The sequence below is a fragment of the Ochotona princeps genome, chromosome 2, assembly GCF_030435755.1.
Source record: "Ochotona princeps isolate mOchPri1 chromosome 2, mOchPri1.hap1, whole genome shotgun sequence".
Taxonomy (NCBI): domain Eukaryota; kingdom Metazoa; phylum Chordata; class Mammalia; order Lagomorpha; family Ochotonidae; genus Ochotona; species Ochotona princeps.
In genome coordinates this window covers 47,603,603-47,609,823 of record NC_080833.1, presented here as the reverse complement: position 1 = coordinate 47,609,823, position 6,221 = coordinate 47,603,603, and positions in this window count along the sequence as shown.

The window sequence follows — 6,221 nt, the reverse complement described above, 5'->3', positions numbered from 1 at the left end:
AAAGCTTAAAAAAGAAAAGCAACATGAAAGATGAAGGCTCAGAAGAGGACCATGCCCCCATCCACAGTTGTTAAGAAGCAGAGCCAGGGTTAAAACCAGGATGGGCTAATTAATGCGAAAGCCCACACTCTTTTAACTATATCATAATGAATGCCTTTGGTTTTGCCTCTTCTGCTATCAGACCCTGTTATATAACCAGAACCAATAAAAAGCCTCCTTCCCATCCCCCGTGATAACTGTGACAATATCATTCTTAAAACTAAGATTTGTTCTCTTTATAAACGAAAATTTGATGCCTTTTTTTTTCACTGTGCTCATTTAGAAAGGTCTGCTACCTACCAGAGTGAATAATGAGGTTGAAGCTGTCTGCATTTAGTCACAGGAAAATGCATAACTGTATTTCTTCCATCATAGAAGACCAGCTTGGCATTAATAAAAATTACTGCTTTTCAATTATTTCAGCAGAGTAAACAAAGCTCCCTTGTGATTAACAGTAGATTGGGTCACTATTCCCGTGGGAGGGCATGAAAACTAGGACGGGGGCTGGGATGGCTAGATAGAGAGGTACTCAACAATATCTGTGAGGGCTGGATGGTTGAGTTGGTTAGATAAAACCAAGCTTTAATACCCATTGACAAGTACCAGAGCCAAATGGGATGGGGGACAGATTGGTCTTCTGCTACACATACTGGCAAACCAGGGTAGGGGGCGGTCTGGTGGGGATTATTGTGGGTCGCCCCAACTAGGCTACAGCTCCCACTGGTTGATGTAAGGGCCGAACCAGACTGGACTGCAACACCCATTGGTTCCAGTGCAACTCGGGACTGAAAACAGAACCAACACAGCAATTGCAACCACCAGCTGATCAGGGTGATGGACTGTGCTGGGCCCTGTGCTTGCTAGAACATACAAGAATCTGGTCTGGGAATACCTCAAAGTATCTTTGGAGATCTCCCCACTTGAACTGCTGGACTCAGAATTCTAACCAAGAAAAGACAGAAGACAGAATAGGACAATCATTCATCTCAGCTACATGTTGGCAGCGAAATATGGGACAAATGGAGACTTCATGATGGACCATATCAATCAGTGGACCACCTCATCGAGCGAAACTGGCAGTGACTCATAACTGGAGAACTATTAACTCCACTTGAGCACATATCTCAGAGCATGCCCCACATCCGGGACTTGGGGTGGGCGGGAAACCGGGTGGGGCTTCTCCCTCAATATCCCCTTTTACCTCAGATACATGATGGAAACAATATGGACATAATAGCATTGCCCACCTCCCTATCCCCCTGAACCTTTTTTTTTTTCTTCTCTTTCTTGATTTTCCTTCAACTATAGTTAACTATGTAAAGATTGTCAACAACAATACAATAAAATGGATTATAAAAAAAAAAAAAACAAAAAAAAACAGTAGATTGGTTTCCTACTGAGTTGTCAGGACTGAAGTTGTGGGCTGAGTAGGGGGATGATGAGGATCAGAATGAGAGCTTGGCTAGTGGTTTTACTCCAGCAGTGTTATATCTCCAGATGTGAGTTCTAAAAGTATTTTGGGTAAGAAAGATGTTTGCAACTCCCTTCAGGAATCCCCAAGCCTGCCAAAATAACACTCCAGTATCCTGGGATGCGGGCAAAAGAGATAAGACTTGATTTTGTGGTCCTTAAGACAGAATTAAGGCATCAACTCTTTTCCCATTCATTTATTGAGTCATTTGTTCTACAGACATTTTTAAGGCTTAATAGTGGTTTATTTATTCATTAACATGTTGCTAATTGTCTTTTGTATTCCAGGCACTGGGCTGTGTTTGGAAATATAATAGTAAAGAAAGCCCAGTTTTTGCTCTCAAGATGAACATACCGTTACATGTGGACATGTGAGGACTTTGTTGTATGATTCTTGTCATAATATCAATGTCCTGGAAATTAAAACAAAGATTAAGTTCAGTTTTCTCCCTTAGCAAGTAAGGTTTTAAAGTTGCTTTACCTTCCCACCCCCCAGACAAAGTTGCAAATCATGGCCAGTGAAGCCTCAGTCAGAAATAGAGGTAATGTAGCTTTGAAATGGTCACAAAGAAAACTGTGATTCTATTTGTAAAATACTGATGAACCAGACGGGGACCTTATAGGACTCAAGTGAGGGCAATTCCAACTGAGTTTCTTTACAAAAGAAACGTTTCCCAAAATGTGGGTGGGATGTAGGAAACTTACAAGGTTATTCAAGAACCCAAGATAAGTGATGTCTTAATGGATAAGAGAGGATGTTGGCTACAGAGAGGAGTATGCAATATCATCTGAAGAGGAGCAGTGACTGATAGCTGAGGATCACAGCTGGACCAGGGCAATCATGCAGAGAAGGTGGCAGGAGAATAAATACCCAGACTGACTCCCCTTCTTCCTGAGACTTTTCTCAGCTTGGGAGTCATGTAGAGCTTCCTGTAGGGTATGGCACCTAAGTTGGGCCTTGATAGGTGGATAGGAGTTTGTTAAGTGATGAAAACAGTAAAAACAAATTCAGGAAGGGGGAAAAAAATAAAGCCAGCATAAGGAAGCAGCAGTAGAACTGAAAATAGATCCTAAAGGACTTCAAACACCATGGATAACAATTTGATTTTTGTATCTTGGACACTGGGAACAGTCAAATGACTTTAATCCAGGAGAACAATATGATGAAATTTGCACTTAGGGAAGATCCTGTGGCCGTAGCATAAAGGATGGATTGGAAAGAGGTGAATGCAGGATAAGAGAAATGCGGATACAGGAAACAACAGATAAAGGGTAAAAGACTGGGTCAGGACTTAAGTCAAGGAGCTGGAGAGAAGGCGACAGTCCAGAAGTCGGAGTAGAGAGGATGACTGGATGGCAGCGGATGGCCAGCAGAGGGAGGCATCCAGGCTGATTCTCTGGATTCTAGCTAGGGTGACAGTTGATGGTTCTCTTTTGCCAAAATAAGAAATACAAGAATAAGTTTGGGGGAGCAAAGAGACAGCTTTGTCTGAGAAACATTGAATTGGTGAGCCTGGGAGAAGGAAAGACAGCTGGGGTTAAGAAGCAGGCATAGGGCACATAAACACAGTGGCAGTGAGGCCATGACCATACACGGGAGGGTCCAAGAAGAGTGTGAAGAGCAAGAAGGAAAGGGCTTACTGCTCAATGACCACCACCCCCTCGTGGACAGTGTGAAAATGACAGTGCTTCCTTCCCTAGGAGGTTGTGCATGGTGAAAGAGGAGATAAGAGGTATAAGCGTGCCTTGTGCATGGTCCCCACTAACAAGGACTTACTGCACAAACAAGAGGTACCAAACAAGATTCTCTACTGTGGTTAGAAATCCTGGATGGATGGCACAATGTCTTCCCTGGGCCTCTATTTCCCACAGAGCTGTCTCCACTGGCTAACTGCACTGTAAGAGACAGGAACTAGTTTTCATGCTTGGTCGTATTTCTCAGTCCCCTCAGTACCTGTAACAATACAAATAGATATCCACTGGCTGTATGTGACTGCTTGATTCCCAAGTGGCATCAAATAAGAAAATTCTGAGAAAGACTCAAACTGGGTGTTACAGCAATTGTTACTTTAGCACCTTGCTATATTCAACAAACCACTCACTTTCTCTGGGCTCTGTCTCACCCCCTCACTGGAGAAACATGATTGATGTCCTTTCATTGTTGAGAGTGGCGCTCCAAAGATTAATGAAGTCAGAATCCCTTGGAGGTACTTGAATAAGAAATGGGCTGTTTTGTTGTCCTGTTTTAATTAATTTGAAAATTATCCTATATTGTTCAAATGGCAACTGACTCATCAAAAGTAGGTGTTTGAAAGTGATAAATGGGTAGTCTGAGGATTTTCTCATTAATTAATTTGGCTGTAAAAATCAGCACTGGCCCATTTTCTCAGTGAAGTGAAAACAGATCAAAAGGTAACCAGGAAGCCAGGCTAGGGTGGAAAGGCACAAATTCTACACTCTGCACAGTCACATTCTTGGAAATTAAGTAATAATATTACATATTTAATATGCTGTTTTCTGAATTTTCCTTCTATAGTGAACACATTCTGTTTTATAATAAAATACCAATTTTTAAAAAAACACTTAAAATAGTCATCATAAATATATATCATTTAAAGCAAATATAATATATGCAATAAATGTAGAGTTTAAAGTACATTCTGTATTCTCTTTGTTTTGAGACTATTGATATGCTATAAGCTTTTTTTTTTTTTTTTGCTTTTCATTGTATTAACAAATAAATCAGGGATATTTAGCTGCAATCAATAGAAATTGCATCTAGCTAACACATACCAAAAAGTAATTTTGGGGGGAAATACATGAGGAAAATTCACATGTCAAAAGAAGAGCTGGGAGGCAGGGTTAGAAAGATGGGAAAAGGAACCAGGTTGCACTAGGATCCATGGGAATGACGGACAGGTTCATCCAGGTTCCAGTTTGACCACCAAAGAGTTCAAATCACCCAGTCTAACTCCATCTGATTAGAAAGTGATGGTCTGGTCAGCAAGGGCCTGCCCATGGCTACGGGAGAATAGGGCATCTTGCTGTCTCAAGCAGACTTGATCCTTATGGCCTTGGTTTCTCACCCAAATGAGTTATAATCTAACTCCCAAAGGAAATGAAATGGATATTGGACAGATAGAAAAAACAGATGCCCTCCATATTAGATAATAGCTTTTATCCTACATTTTTAATGTATGATTTACATGCAAATCATAATATTTTGAACTGACCTTTTGATCCATTGCTAAGCTGCTGTAAATGTTTTTTTTTTTTTAAATCCCTCCACAGCATTGATTCCACTTCCATCTGTGTCCAACCAGGTCAGAATAGTAGTGGAATTGAAGCTGTATGGCTCGTGGATCAGTTGAGAAAGCTGGAAGCAAGACTAGCTGAGAGGAAAAATAACGACTCTGGGATGAAATGCGCTGTCATCACCATGCTTCTAAAGGGCTGCTACCAGGGAGTAGAGAAAGGAAAGTTGTTCTCTTTCCCAGGAGGCAGTCACTAGAACCAATGGGCGGAACTTCAAAGCAGGCGAATGTCATCTCAACAGCTGGTGGAGCTTTTTAACAACCAGAAGCATCTCACGCTGCGAAGTTGGAAACCCTGTATCTCAGGAAGTGAGCAAACAGGGCTGCCGGATGGTGCTGGGCTCCATGATGGCTGAAGCCTCTCTCTGCACCCTGTGAGTCCAGGGTCCTGCGCATTTGCTCTTGCAAGCCCATTTTGTTTCAGCACCCATTTTTTGCTTAGTTTCCTTTCAAACTTGCACCTGTGGGAGAAATCCCCAGGCCCAACTGCAGCAGAGTCTGGGATTTTCTCGTCTTGAGTGCAGCCAACCAGACAGAATAAGGAAAGCACAGTAGATCAACAATGCAAGTTCCTGAGCTTACATCTGGCTCTGCTACTTACACACTGCGGGCTCTCAGGCATGTCACATGCAAGAAATGGACGCAACCAAACGGTCCCAACTAGAGACCGTTATGCTCAGTAAAATAAGTCAATCCCAAAAGGACAAATGTCGTATGTTCTCTCCGATATAAGGCAACCTTTATGCAAAATTTAAGATCAGTAGCATCATAAGGTTCTTGATTTTTCTTTTTCAATTCTTTAGCGACACATTGCTCATTCAGTAGAATGTTATTTAACTTCATGGCATTGTAAACTTTTTAACTTTATTCCTGTTGTTGATTTTGTTTTATGGCTTTTCATTTAAGGAAATATATAGTAACTGTGTAACAGAGACTATCATATCCAGATGTGAAGATACAATGCAGTATGCATCTCTACCTTCAAATCAAAGATGGACTCTCAATGAAACTGCTAAATATATCTTGACAATAGGATGCTGGACTGTCTACCATTGTCTGTACCCACAATGTCAGGATATACTTAAATAGCAGAGTGATGAACATATGATTGATTAGAAGGGCTATACTATTGTAATAATATAGTGGGGGGAGGATGGGGCTTGGCAAGGGGGAAGGGAAATCTCAGAGCCCATGGAATTGTATCATAAACAATAATAATAAGAAATAGAAGAAGACAATAACAATAATGGTATACTACCTCAGAGAGTTGGTGTTAAAAAAAGTTACTTTTTTTTGGTAGTTTTAAGAATGTGCTGGGTTGTTTGTACACATTGTTTCATTTAATACTTCCAGTGACACATCATGTGTACGCTTGTTATTTTGATTTCACAGGTAAGG